Source organism: Sinocyclocheilus anshuiensis, unplaced genomic scaffold, assembly GCF_001515605.1.
Source record: "Sinocyclocheilus anshuiensis isolate Anshui unplaced genomic scaffold, SAMN03320099.WGS_v1.1 scaffold283, whole genome shotgun sequence".
Lineage (NCBI taxonomy): Eukaryota > Metazoa > Chordata > Actinopteri > Cypriniformes > Cyprinidae > Sinocyclocheilus > Sinocyclocheilus anshuiensis.
This window is the reverse complement of record NW_015549605.1, coordinates 5,824,250-5,838,225: the sequence shown is the minus strand read 5'-3', so window position 1 is coordinate 5,838,225 and position 13,976 is coordinate 5,824,250. Positions and strand designations below refer to the sequence as shown.

At 38.5% G+C, this 13,976-nt stretch overlaps 1 long non-coding RNA gene across 2 annotated transcripts; it reads right to left on the bottom strand.

Moving 5' to 3' along the window:
- Positions 1 to 684: 684 nt before the first annotated feature.
- Positions 685 to 13,976, bottom strand: LOC107658782 (uncharacterized). 2 transcript variants are annotated; one of them, XR_001630824.1, is made up of 3 exons: positions 13,794 to 13,976; positions 11,718 to 11,896; positions 685 to 866 (listed from the first exon to the last, which is right to left on the bottom strand). It is a non-coding gene; the product is annotated as an uncharacterized LOC107658782 (long non-coding RNA). The 2 variants fall into 2 exon arrangements; XR_001630825.1 differs by having other exon boundaries at positions 11,722 to 11,896.

Below are 13,976 nucleotides of genomic sequence, written 5' to 3'. Positions count from 1 at the left end.
TTTGCATTGTGACATTTTCATGACAATTAAGCACATTTTCATCCAAAATTCTCACTGCTGTAATGCAAAAAAACTACATACCTTGAAATAAAATCGCTTTTGTTCAAACACACTATAACACTTTTTTTTTAATTTTATATTACATTTTTCTAAAATAATAATTAAATAAAAACATATCAGTTCAAAAATGCCCATTTTTAGGACCATTAGTACTATTATTATTATTTTGTATTGTTACATTTTCATGACAATTAAGCATATTTTCCTCCAAATATAAATAATAAATAAAAAACTAATAAGAAATAAGAAATTAAAAATAAATAAAAAAAAGTTTTTTTTCTTACATAACTGTCCAAAAAATGCTTAATTTCATTTATTTATGAGATCCACCCAAAGAGTTTACAAGGAAAAAATGTTGACAGCACAGTGCAGATAATTTGATAATTATTGAGACAATCTGAGCACAATTTGAGAACTCCTTTCATACTATCAATGAGACATGAGATTTCTAGAGCTATTTTTCTCAGGAGAAACATCTCTGCTTACTCTGAAAGCTGTCTAGGAGAAACATTTCAGATATTTACTATGGGTTCAGCTGTTTTCCGGAAGATTCTCAGATTCTGTGACCCCTGAATAAAACTGAAACCCACCGTGGAGGTTGTGAGCGAGAGGGAGGCACTGAAGGAGAACCGAGTGAATGCAGCACAGCTTCTTCTGGAGCTTTACCGCTTCTATAGAGCTCAGGATCCCTCTGGGCCACACACACACACACACGCACACACGATCCGACCTCCTCCTCGCTGTCTGACAGCACTCCATCAAACCCAGGCCGGCCTCGCACTCTTTGTTTCCATAGAAACGGCAGTCTGTGAAAAGTACAAGGAAAAAGATGTAGTGAAAAAGAAGAGCAAAGACAAACAGGAAACAATAGTTGATGGACTCAGTGTGGTATCAGAGGGAGGAAAGACACACCGACTGGAAACATGACGCTTTACTGGGAGCCTGATGCATCTGAAACACGGTGGGACAGCTGAGGATTGAACCCAAGCACAGATTTATTTCTAAACAAAAATACTGAGCAATGTGACAAGACATTAAAACTCAGCAAACCTGCCAGGTTACGGAGGAAAAGAAAACCTGAGGCCTTAATACACCAAAACTAAGGAGTCTAACAACATACAAAAGGGCAAATGAACCAATCACAAACAAATTAACTTAGACTTGAAACTAGACTTTCACTATTTAGTGGCAATACAATGACAATACAAACCACACCGAACACAAAAAAGAAGTATGAACATAAAACTGAACTTCAAAATTAAAGACATGACATGAGAACATCATAAACCCCAAAAAAATTCATTTCTGTCTTTAAAGTTCTCAAAATAAATAAATAAACAAATTAATTCATTAATTAATTAACCGTTAACTGTTTAATTCACCTGTTCATTATTTAATCAGACTAAAAAGTTAATATATTTTAAAATAAAAATGGTATAAAAAAATCCAAATATTTCCAAAATGATAACTAGACAAAAACATTGCATACTATTGTTTGAAATGGCGCTTTTGAGATTTTAGGTCATTTAGATCTTATTTATGTATATATTTCCTCATCATTTGTACAAGAAAATACGATAACAATAACTAAATGGCAACTGCTGAATTAAACATGCATAAAAAAGGTGACAAAAATATTGCATATTACTTTGAAATGTATGTTTGCATAATGCATAATATTTCATATATCATTTTTAACCCTACTAAGCTTATTGAAAAGGGCCACAATTTGGCTTTTCAGTTAAATTAAATGATATAAAACATATTTCCCTAAAGTAGTGTCAATAATATTCTGAACTTCTTTTTCGGATTTTAGGTCATTTAGATCTTATTTATGCATAAATGTCCCCCTTTTACCATCATTTGTATAAGCAAATATGATAAGATAATTAGATGCACTTGCTTAATTTAATATGCATAAAAAGATGACTGAATGTTGCATAGTACTTTTGGAAATGTTTTTTGCATACTTGTACATACATGTCTTTGTATACTGCATACCGTTTCATATATTTAGACCTTATTTGGATATCATTTACATCTAAATGCATCTATTTCACTATCATTTGTACAAACAACTTTGATAACTAACTAAACATGACTTGCTGAATTTAATATGCATAACAAATGACTAAACGTTGCATACTACTGTTTGAAATGTTTATCTTTGCATACTGCATGTTTCACATACTATCTTAACCCTCCTAAGCTTTCAATATATGTTCAATATATTTATAAAGCACATTTAAAACAACTTTAGTTGACCAAAGTGCTGTACATAAAGCGTAAACCTAATTACAACATTTAAAAAATGCACAGACCTAATCGCAGCATTGATATTACATAGATTTAATTACAACAGTAAAATCCATATAACCTTAAAATAACCCAATCACATATCATTAAAAGCACGGGAGAAAAGATTAGTTTTTAACAGACATTTAAACTCAGACACTGTAGAAGCAAAAAAGGTAGTTGTCACTGGGGCAGTACCTTTTCAAAACAAACACCTTTGTACCTTATTTACCTCTAAAGGGAGCATACTGGTACCTTAAAGGTACTTATTAGCACCTAAGGTGTACATATTAGTACCTAAATGCTACACATTTGCAACTTCTAAAAAGGTACAGCCGCAGTGACAGCTTTTTTACGTTTTTCTTGAGAGCATGTTAAAAATGCACTTGCACACGTATGTGTACTTGCATAAAGCATGTTTCCGGCCTCACGATATTTAGTGGCCGCTTTCTCTGTGAGTAAGAAGAAGTGTGTGAGAGGTGGAGCAGCAGAAGTGAGTTTATCGCCGGTGCTGATGGGGCGTCTGTGTGATTGAATGGTGCCTGAGCTTGTGCTGAGAAGAGCCACAAATCTCCTCTGGACTCAGCATGTCTGACAGCAGGTGCTAAAAGAGTGTGTGTGAGTGAACTTCACTGCCAGTTCTTCAGAAACACACACTCCAAGGATGCTGTGATATTGAGCGCATGCATGCATCGTCTCGTTTTGTGTTGGCCGGACGTTTGGCTCAAGCGGTGTGTTTGAATGATCTAATTGTCCTTAGGAGCATGAGACAACACAGTGTGTGTGTGTGTGTGTGTGTTTGCAGCTGGACGTGTTGAAGTATTTTAAGGGCTCTTGGCTGAGGCACATCACGCCCTCTAATCTCCCAGCATGCACCCTCACCGCCCCTCTAATCCACTTCCTGCACTTTGATCCCTGATTGGCAGCGTGTGCTGGTGCGTCTGAGAGTTTCTCCTCCAGCAGCACCGCTGCCAGTTTACCGTATTCACAGTGTTTCTGGTGGGGAACTTAACAGAACTGTCTTGTGTCTGCTGCCTACAAAGGGAGCTAAAAGGCCCCCGTGGTGCTTTTTATGAATCGCTAACTCATGAAAATGTAGTTTACTTGAGAAGGGGGTTCACATTTATGACCTAATATTAATTAGTCTACACAGAACCCAAAGTGTAGACTATAAACCACTTCAGCATGGTTTACTTAATAGATAGTGTTTGAGTATCTGTTACTGTATACATAATACATATTAATGTTTAATATAATTTCTTAATATATACATTTATTTTTTTATTTTTTTATATTTGTACAAATAATGAATAAATATTACATATTGCTGTATTCATTTTATACATATACATATAATCATATATTAATTTAATACATATAATCATATATTAATATTAGTCATATTAATATTAATTATATATTTATATATACATAAACTTGTTGATTTTTAGATATTTAATAAATAACAATATTAAATACTTTAGATTTTTTTTATAAATATATATTAAATATTTTCATATATATATATATATATATATATATATATATATATATATATATACTATTACCCTTAACCTTAATTCCACCGGCACCGTTCGGCGCATAGGGCGACAAGCGTTCTCCAACAGCTTCGATCCGTGGCTGTGATTTCAGCCTCGTCCCATGGAATGCCGACTGCTCACAGATCTTCCATAAAAGTTCTTCGCCTTGTGCAGGCCGCCAGGATATTGCCATCTTGAGTATCTGATGATCAGGAAGGCGTAAGATGTGTCCGGCGAAACGAAACGGCGTTCCGTGTCTGTCGCAGAGAGGGGCTGTGTATAGGCGCAACGGTATACTTCCATGTTTGTAACATGGTCCCGGTAAGTGATCTTAAGGATGCGTCGCAAACAACGAAGGTGGAAAACATCGAACTTTCGAGCGATGGTTTCAGTCATCTTCCAGGTCTCGCATGCGTGGGTCACCGTCAGCATAACGATCGTAGCCAGGAGTCGCAGTTTAATCTGCAGAGAGAGGAAAGGCAAGTTCCAGATTGAGTCGCTGGAACACGGCAGATGCTTTGCCGATGCGGCAGATGACATCTCGTTCTGCATCCCCATTTGAGACGATACTGACAAGATAAGTGAAGTTTGTAACTTCCTCCACTTTTTTTCCGTTGATTGTAATCGGTACTCTCGAGTTTACATAGCCAATGCGAACAACTTTGGTTTGGTTCTTTGATTTTCTAGGGCCATAGTGAGGTCTCGTAGGGCAGTTTGGGTCAGGCCGAGAATGACAATATCATCGGCAAAGTCAAGATCGGCAAGGAAGAGATTACCAACTGTCCAAGGTATGCCGATGTGTAGGTGGTTGATGGAGTGGCGGGCGACAAAGTCAATGACAAGGAGGAATAACATCGGTGAAAGCACACAACCTTGTCGTACGCCAGTTTCAATCGTGCAGAAATCAGTTATTCCTTCTTCCATCCGTACACAGCATAGAGAGCCTTGGTAAAGGTTGCGAAAGATGTCTACAAATCGAGATGGAATTCTTCCATAGCATTTTTCATCAAAGGCCTTAACAAAGTCAATAAAGTTCAGTGAGATCCGTTGTTGGTATTCCAGCGATTGTTCAATCACTTGTCGCAGAACATAAATCTGCTCAATGCAGGATCGGCTACTTCGGAAACCCGCTTGTTGATCTCTAAGGCAGGCATCGACAGCTCATCGGAGGCGGTTTAGAAGGACAATAGAAAATACCTTTCCAGGTACTGATAGAAGGGTAATAACCCGCCAGTTATCACACTTGGAGAGATCGCCTTTTTTGGGAGCGTGATGATCATACCTCGTTTCCATTCCTCAGGGACAGCTGAGGTTGCCCAGCAAGCATTAAGCAAATCTGTCAGGGCATCAACAAGGCACTGGTCACTAGATTTAAGTAGTTCAGGTGGGATCTCGTCCAGGCCTGCAGCCTTGCCATTCTTGAGTGCCCGGATCGCATTTTTTGTTTCCACTGCTGTGATCGTGTCAAGGTTTACTGGCAGATCGGGTATAGGGCTTAGGAGGCTGGGATCGAATGCTGTGGTTGGCGCTGGCTGGTTTAGGACTTCCTTGAAATGCTCAACCCAGCGACGCTCGCGTTCTTCTTGAGTAGGAAGGGCCCTGCCGTCCCGATCTTTAATCGGTGCACCGCTTCCGGATGGGGAGTTGGTAAGCTCTCGAACGATCCGATATAGTGTGCGTGTATCATTTTAGATTTGCAGCTTCTTGTGCCTCGGTTCCTTTCTGATCAACCCACTCGCGCTTGTCACGTCTGCGACTTCGCTTTACTTGTTGATCCAAGTCCCTATACTTCATCTCCATGGCTTTGAGTTCTGTATATACGTCTGCTTGATCCCGAACTTGCTTCGCATGCCGCCGTTCATCTATCAATGTCCATGATCGAGGTTGGATCCAGTGTTCTCTAAAGGTGCCCCGTCGGCGACGATGGCCGCCTCTGCCGCGGTTACCAGAGTGTCTCGAAACTGCTTCCAGCGGGAATCCAGGTCATGTGTGGGGGCCAATAGTTCGAAGTGATTCCGGACTGCAACATTGTACTGCTGCAATACGACCGGAGTCGTACGACATCAAAAGGCTTTGGTCACTGACCACGGGCTGGCAAACGCCGTAATCGAAGTCGGCAGGTTGCGATGAGCAGGAAGTGGTCAGTACCCACATCGGCGCCCCGATAACTTCACACATCAAGGATGAACGAGCGCCAACGCTTGGAGACGCAGACATAGTCAATCTCATTGTACACACTGTGGGCGCCCGGGGCTTTCCACGTAACTTTGTGGATCTTGTGTGGAAAGTATGTGTTCGCGACCACAAGTCCTTGTGCAGCACAAAAAGTCAAGAGTCGCATACCGTTGTCATTGGTTTAGGTCGCTAAACCATGGGGGCCAATCACATGATCGAATGCTTGCCTTTTCTTGCTGATCTGGGCGTTAAGATCGCCTGCAATGATGACGAGGTCATGGCGCGGGATATGGTTGAGCTCAAGTAGCAAGTTGTCATAGAAAGAGTCTTTATCTGTGTCGAAGACATCTTCTGTTGGCGCATAGACCTGAACGAAGGTCAACTTCACATGTATGCCTTGCAGCCATACGGAAATGATTCTGTCTGAGACAGGTCGCCAACAGAGTAGGCACGATGCTGCTCGGCGGGATAGGACAATCCCCACAACGCGGACATGGTCACGGTATATGAAGTATATGAAGGTCTTATCGTCATTTATCAACTTCCCACTGGCCGTCAAGCGGGCCTCAACAATGCCAAGGATGTCAAGATGATAGCGATCAAATTCTCCCAGGAGTTGCGCCAATTTGCCGGTTTGGTATAATGTCCGGACGTTCAAGGTAGCGAATCGAAATGATAATTTTGGCATTGAGGAACTTGTCGTGCATCAGGAGTCGGACCAGATCCTCAATATATAGGTCCTTCAAATGACTCTATATTAATATATGTACATTAAAAAAAATGTCAACTGGGTGAAATGTCAACTACTCAAGTATAATCATAACCAGTGCTATCTTAGGGAAAAGGGGTTTTCAGGTTGGGAGTGATGCTGTCTAGTGTTGTCAAAAGACCCGGTATTTCAGTACCAAGTCGGTACTTGAGGGTCCAGGGTTCAAGTCCCTGTTCGGGCGCCACTTCTGTAACGGTGGTGGGCCCCAGAAAGCAGTTTAAATCAATATTTAAATAACTAAATTAAAGTGTTCGGGCGCCAGACAGGAGTCAGCCTGTCAATATTTATATAAACCCAGATGAGCTCTAAAAGCCACCGGTTACAAACCAAAATAAGTTTACAGTTTTTAACAACCACAAAAAAAAATGAAAAAATGAATAACTGCACAAGAAATCGAGGGTTTTTAGTTCAAAATCCTATTATATTTTCATATACGCAAAGCACAATTGTCCAAAAAAAATCATTACATCACTGGTACTCCTTTACACCTTGTCAAAGAGATCTAAGAGTTTCGGATATCGGGTGATGCCAGTCCACTCTATTCCCGCAGTCAATTCGATAGGTTCAAGAGTCCAGTTCTCAATGGATATAACCACAAAGGAAAAAGGGAAAATAAATATATATACAAACAAGATTTATATAGGAAACTGTTCAGCTTATAATAGAAAAAATATATATATATACTCGCACACCAAAGGACAATGAAGGTGTGTGACGAAAGGGGCGAGTGCGAGTGGTGTGTATGTGCGCAGACGAAGCCAGCCAACCAGCCGTAGAGATGAGCCGCTACTCCCCCAGAAGTCGGCTTGGAACTCAGCTTTGAAAGATGAATTGGAGGCTATGAAGGAAGGTTCCTGGGCAACACACACTTTAGCTCCCACATCCGAACACACTCAGCACTGGTATCCTCAGTTTGGACTGAGAAATCGTTCCTCAGAACACTGAATCGATCGCCCAGCACCATACAAAGTGTGCACTCGCGGATAACCCTGCGTCCTTTTACCACAGATATTTGCAATCACCGTCGTCCTCCTTCCTTCCCAAATCCACTCTTTATTACTCCTTAAATACAATTACCTCACTTGCTTTCAGATTACGCTGCCGTTCCCATTCGTTGGCGGAGTCGTGTTTTTGTGTTTTGCTTTGGTACCGAAATTGGTACCGAGAACCGTGGATTTTCACTGGTATTGGTACCGAATACTGAAATTTTGGTACCGTGACAACACTAATGCTGTCTATGTAGGCCAGTCAGTGAGGATGGAAACGGAGCCACAGTCTCGAAACATTCCGTTGGAGTCACTTCCTCACAGTCAGACGCTCACACCTTCAAAACAAACACACTTCATCTGCAGAACACGCAGTGTGTCAGCTTTATGATCATTACCACTGTATCTGCTCATTTCTGACTGCTTATTAACACAGATCGCACAACGCTAAGACAAACAATTAATGCTTCTGCCTATGACAGAGCAGCATTATCCTCATGATCTGAGCTCATCTGATCCTCAACAAAACGCACATGACTCCTGTTGATGCCTCCACTTAAGAGCAGATTGAATTAGGACATTCCACATATTTTTCAAGTCAAAACAGATTTAAAAAAAAGCAATTTTCTGCATTGTAAAGGATGCTGTTGATCATTTTGAACACAGATGAATATACAGTATCTATCCTCCAAGGGCTAAAAGGTACAAAGCCTGTGTTTTTTGAGCTGTGGTTATAAGTGGGAGAGAATCACAGAGGAAAGGGTGGGAGCGTCCCGCTGAGGAAACACAGCCCTCATTAAAAACACCACCAGACTCCTGTATAAACAACCGCTCATCTCCCAACCGACTCACCAAACCAGTGACCTCCACACATCAAACACACGTCTAAGAAACAGCAGTTACAATCATGTCAGAATGAAATTTTTCAAAAATCATTATCTTAACCCTTCATATAATCAGATTGTCTCTCATCTCAGCAGAAATAGCTCATCTAAAAAATCTAATTTGCTGAAAATGTAACTACACACCCTCAGGCCATGTAGATGGCCCTCATTCAAAACACCACCAGACTCCTGTATAAACAACCGCTCATCTCCCAACCGACTCACCAAACCAGTGACCTCCACACATCAAACACACGTCTAAGAAACAGCAGTTACAATCATGTCAGAATGAAATTTTTCAAAAATCATTATCTTAACCCTTTATATAATCAGATTGTCTCTCATCTCAGCAGAAATAGCTCATCTAAAAAATCAAATTTGCTGAAAATATAACTACACACCCTCAGGCCATGTAGATGAGTTTGTTTCTTCATCAGATTTGGAGAAAAGTAGCATTCCATCACTTGTTCACCAATGGATGCTCTGCAGTGAATGGGTGCCGTCAGAATGAGACTCCAAACAGCTGATAAAAACATCACAATAATCCACAAGTAATCCACACCACTCCTGTCCATCAGTTAACATAAAGATGCGTGTTTGTAAGAAACAAATAAGACATTTTTAACTTCAAACCTTCACTTCTGTCTAAAATATGAGTCTATAATCCATAACAACGCTTCCTTCAGTGAAAAAGTCCATCTACTGTTGTCTCTTACATCAAAATCTACCCACATATTTGTTTAGATCTGTTTTGGATTGTAAACGGTGCTTGATCTGTGCAGATTTCTCTCCTGATTCAGACTTTTTCACTGGAAAAAGCAATATTATGGATAGAAGACTAGTTTTTAAGCAACAGTTTGAAGTTAAAAACATCTTAATGATGGGACATGCAGCTTTTGGCTTCACAAGACATTAATTGATGGACAGGAGTGGGGTGGATAACTTGTGGATTATTGTGATGTTTTTATCAGCTGTTTGGACTCTCATTCTGACGGCACCCATTCACTGCAGAGCATCCATTGCTGAGCAAGTGATGGAATGCTACATTTCTCCAAATCTGATGAAGAAACAAACTCATCTACATCTTGGTGGTGTGTTCTGCATTGCACAAACAACACTTAAATGTAATTATTTATTGATCATGGGTGTCCCATTTGTTGCCATCAAAAGCCACTTTCCACACAACAGATTTTACTACATTAAAATGATATTCACTATGAGTGTGGGAACCCTGCTGTACATGCAAAATTTCCTTCTGGATATTGATATTCCACTGTAACGCACACTAACGTACAGGACACTCGCCTGGCAGGTTTCTTTGGTCTGTTATTCAAATCATCTGGGCAGTTCTGGAAGGAAACCGCAACTGATTTAAATGTCAAAAGATAATTTGAATGGGTCTGTTTGGGAGTTATTTAATTACCCAGAAACCTTATAGGCAGAGAGAAGCTGTAATATTCTGAAATGTCAAGCACTCTTGCCTAATTTCAGAGCTGAAACTCTCGTCTGTCTGTCCAATAATGTGCTTAGTTGGTTATTTAAGTCTAAAAAATGGACGGATAAGAAAATCATTCCTGATTGTTGTGCATGTTTCATTTGGGAAAAGACACAGTTGATTTTTTTCGGCTACAAAGACGTGTCCAGTGTGTTCGTCTCAAGCGTCGTCTTATCAGTGACCTTGAGTGCTTTGCTGTGAAATACGATGGACTCGTGAAGTAAGCAACACCTGGGCTGTGTGGGTGTGTGAAAACACTGATACTCAACACACACACGGAAGCACTTCTGCTGACAAACGTAAAAAAAAAACAAAAATTCACAAACCTCTGAGCTCAAGTCAAGCACTTGAATTTCGAAATCTACACACGGCAAAAAATTATTTTCTTTCTCAGTACTTTTGTCAAGTTTTCCAGTATAAATATCTAAACATTCCTAAATCAAGATATATTTATTGGACATACAAAATGGCATAAAATATTAAGTGACAAAAATTAAGTGAGTTTATATATAAAACAAGAACAAATTTCTGCAAATGAGCTCAGAAGTGTAAAAACTTCATAAAACTTAATTCAAAGCAAAACATGACTGTATTTCTGACCCCATTGTGAGATATTTGTTCTTGTTTTAAGCATAAACTTACATATATACATATATATGCATTTATCAGAAAACAACATTTCAAGATCTTATGTAATAATATTCTTGTTTTAAGCATTTTCATTTGTCAGTTTTAGGGGGAAAACTCAAGAGAAAAAATTATATTTAAATGAAATACATTCCCATTATGCCTTCTGAGATTTAAAAAAAAAAGTGCAATTTCTGAGCAATAAACTTTTATTTTTTTATTAATTTCCCGTAAAAATATCCAAAATGTTTCATAGGTTCTTACAGTTAAATTTCGGTAACACTAGTAGCCTTTATATATAATGCATTATAAAAGTAAATTAATGCATTAATTATGCCTTGTAATGCATCTTATAATACAATATGTGATCTCATTAATAATTGCTACATTATAATATTTATCTATTCACTGTTTCATAGAAAATGCCATGCATTAAAATACATGACAAATAATCAATTTCAAATGCAACATATCTGCAAATATAATGCATTTTAATGCACTTTGATTACAGTTATTTATGAAAATATTTAATGCATTTTTATAATGAATTATACATAAAGTTCTTAAATAATGCATTACCAACATTTTGAATAGAGGCATATTTTTTGTATTTACTCCTATGTTAAATTCACACTGCAAAGGTGGCACAGAAGTGCTTCTGAAGTGGCATTTAGGTGTCTTTACACAGACCGTTTAATGCTGCACAGAGATGGCATGGATGCATTTACACAGCAATTACAGCTGTACGCTTTGACGCTAACAGCTGAGGTGGGTCTGAGCAGATATAATTTAGTCTGGCTTTTATGCAGCATTGAATTTTTACACTGAATTTTGAGCTTTAATTTGGCTCTAGATAAGATTGCAGTTTCTGCAGTGTTTACTCACTCACTGATGTAAATCAGCAACAGCGTCATGTGTATTATTCCGGTCGCCAGCACTTGATATGGGCAAGGTGACATTCTGTATCTAATCAGACTTCCTGACTTGAGGGCTGAGGGACGGCAGCAGCTGCGCTAATGAAGACTGGTGTGACTGGCTGCAGGGTGAGCGGGAACAGGTGCAGGCTGGAGGAAAGAGAGAGAGAGAAAGGGCTCTCTGTTCGAGAAATCACTCACCCATAATAACAGACACAAGGGCAGGACCCGTGGCAAAGTCAAGTGTTAGGACAGGAAATTTAAGGTTTGCTGTTCAAGAGGAGATCATTTCATTCAGCCAGAATACTTCATAATACATCTTAAAGGGATAGTTCACCCAAAAATAAAAATTCTGTCTGACTTTATTAATCCCAAAGGGAAATTCACGTCACAGCGGAGCTCACCACACAATAAATACATAAGATAAAAATACTGCATTTCATACAGCACCCCTTTGTTTCAAGCATCAAAGTATGCACTCCTCCATATTTATAACCTATACAATTAAAAATCTACATCAAGCATCTAATATGACATTGATTATACAATTTAATAGCTGTTGTTAAAAATTACTTTCTACATCGTTCCTTGTAACACCGGGGCTGAATTAATCTTGAGCTAAAAGAACTCACACAGGCTTGAACTGTTTCATGAAGAGGATGACAATCATGATTCATCATATTGACCAATTTATCCTGTGCTATCTATCTCGCCTATAGCGGGTAACACACACCACAACAGAACCAGCCTTTTTTATAAGTTTGTTTACTCACTCTCATGTCGTTCTAAACATGTAAGACCTTCGTTCATCTTCGGGACACAAATTAGGATATTTTAAGAATAAAATATCCGTTCCTGGACCTGGGAACATTTCAGTTGCGTTGCTGTCTATGGAGGGCTCTCAGATTTCATCAAAAATATCTCAATTTGTGTTCTGAAGATGAACGAAGGTCTTGCGAGTTTGGAACGACATGAGGGTGAGTAATAAATGACAGAATTTTCATTTTTGGGTGAACTATCCCTTTAAGTATTACAATAAAGGAAAACTTGAGAATATTACAATTCAAATCACGATTATTTTGTACTGAAGATCAATTTATGAGCTGAGGACAAAAACAAAACACTGTAAAGGTCGTAAATCATGTCATTTTCATTTGAGTTTTTGTCAACTGAAAGTTTATTTTTAAAGACGTTTCATGAGCTGAACGGAACACTTGGTATGTTTTGAAACAACAGGGCAATATAGCACTGAACTTCATCTACCCTGACTAAATAAGGGCTGTTTTTTTATTTTATTTATTATTATGCTTTAAACAAGAACACATTACAACAGTGTGTATATATAACACAAATAGAGACATGACCATTGAATTATTCAAAGATTTTAAAGACAGAGCATAAGTGAACAGTTTTTATAGCTTTTATATTAACAGTAGCTATAAAAAATAATTCTCAATTGATTTAAAGACCACGGAGAAAAGAGTTTTTCATTAGAAAACGCACATCTATTAATGTAATATCTAAAAAAAAAAAAAGCATCAGATTTATTATATAAGCTTAATTTTTGACACCATTATAATACTTTGAATATCCAAAAATATAGTCTATTACATCTCAATTCTTTTGAAGAGGTACACTCCAAAAAATGCTGGGTTGTTTTAACCCAACTTTGGGTCAAATATGGACTAACCCAACTGTTGGGTTACATTTTTCAATTACATTTTCAACTCAAAAGTTGGGTTAGTCCATATTTGACCCAGAGTTGGGTTAAAACAACCCAGCATTTTTTAGAGTGTAGTATTAATTTAATATAAATATTATTGTTGTTCATATTAAATATTTCACTATATTCACCAAAATACAAGCTTTGGATTTCACAATGTTTTGTTTGTTTTCACAGACTGAAGGCCAGCAGTAGCCGTATTTGGGTGTTTAATATAGGTTCACACGGTTTAATTTTCAGGACTCATAAACGCATTTTCAGTGCTGTGTAATTACTCTAAACTGCACACAATGTGTGTTTGCTAATTGTTTTCGGGTAACTTACAAAGACGGCGCTTGTGTGTAACGATGGTTTAACATCCAGTCACTGTCGTCCACAGGAACTTCCGTTTTGTTTTGTTTTGTTTTGTATTCTGCGCACGACTCAAATGCTCAGTGAACTTGATTCGATTGAACTCGTGTCGCGGTAACTGTGATAAGGCTTCCTGAACGTCACATCTTTACGATT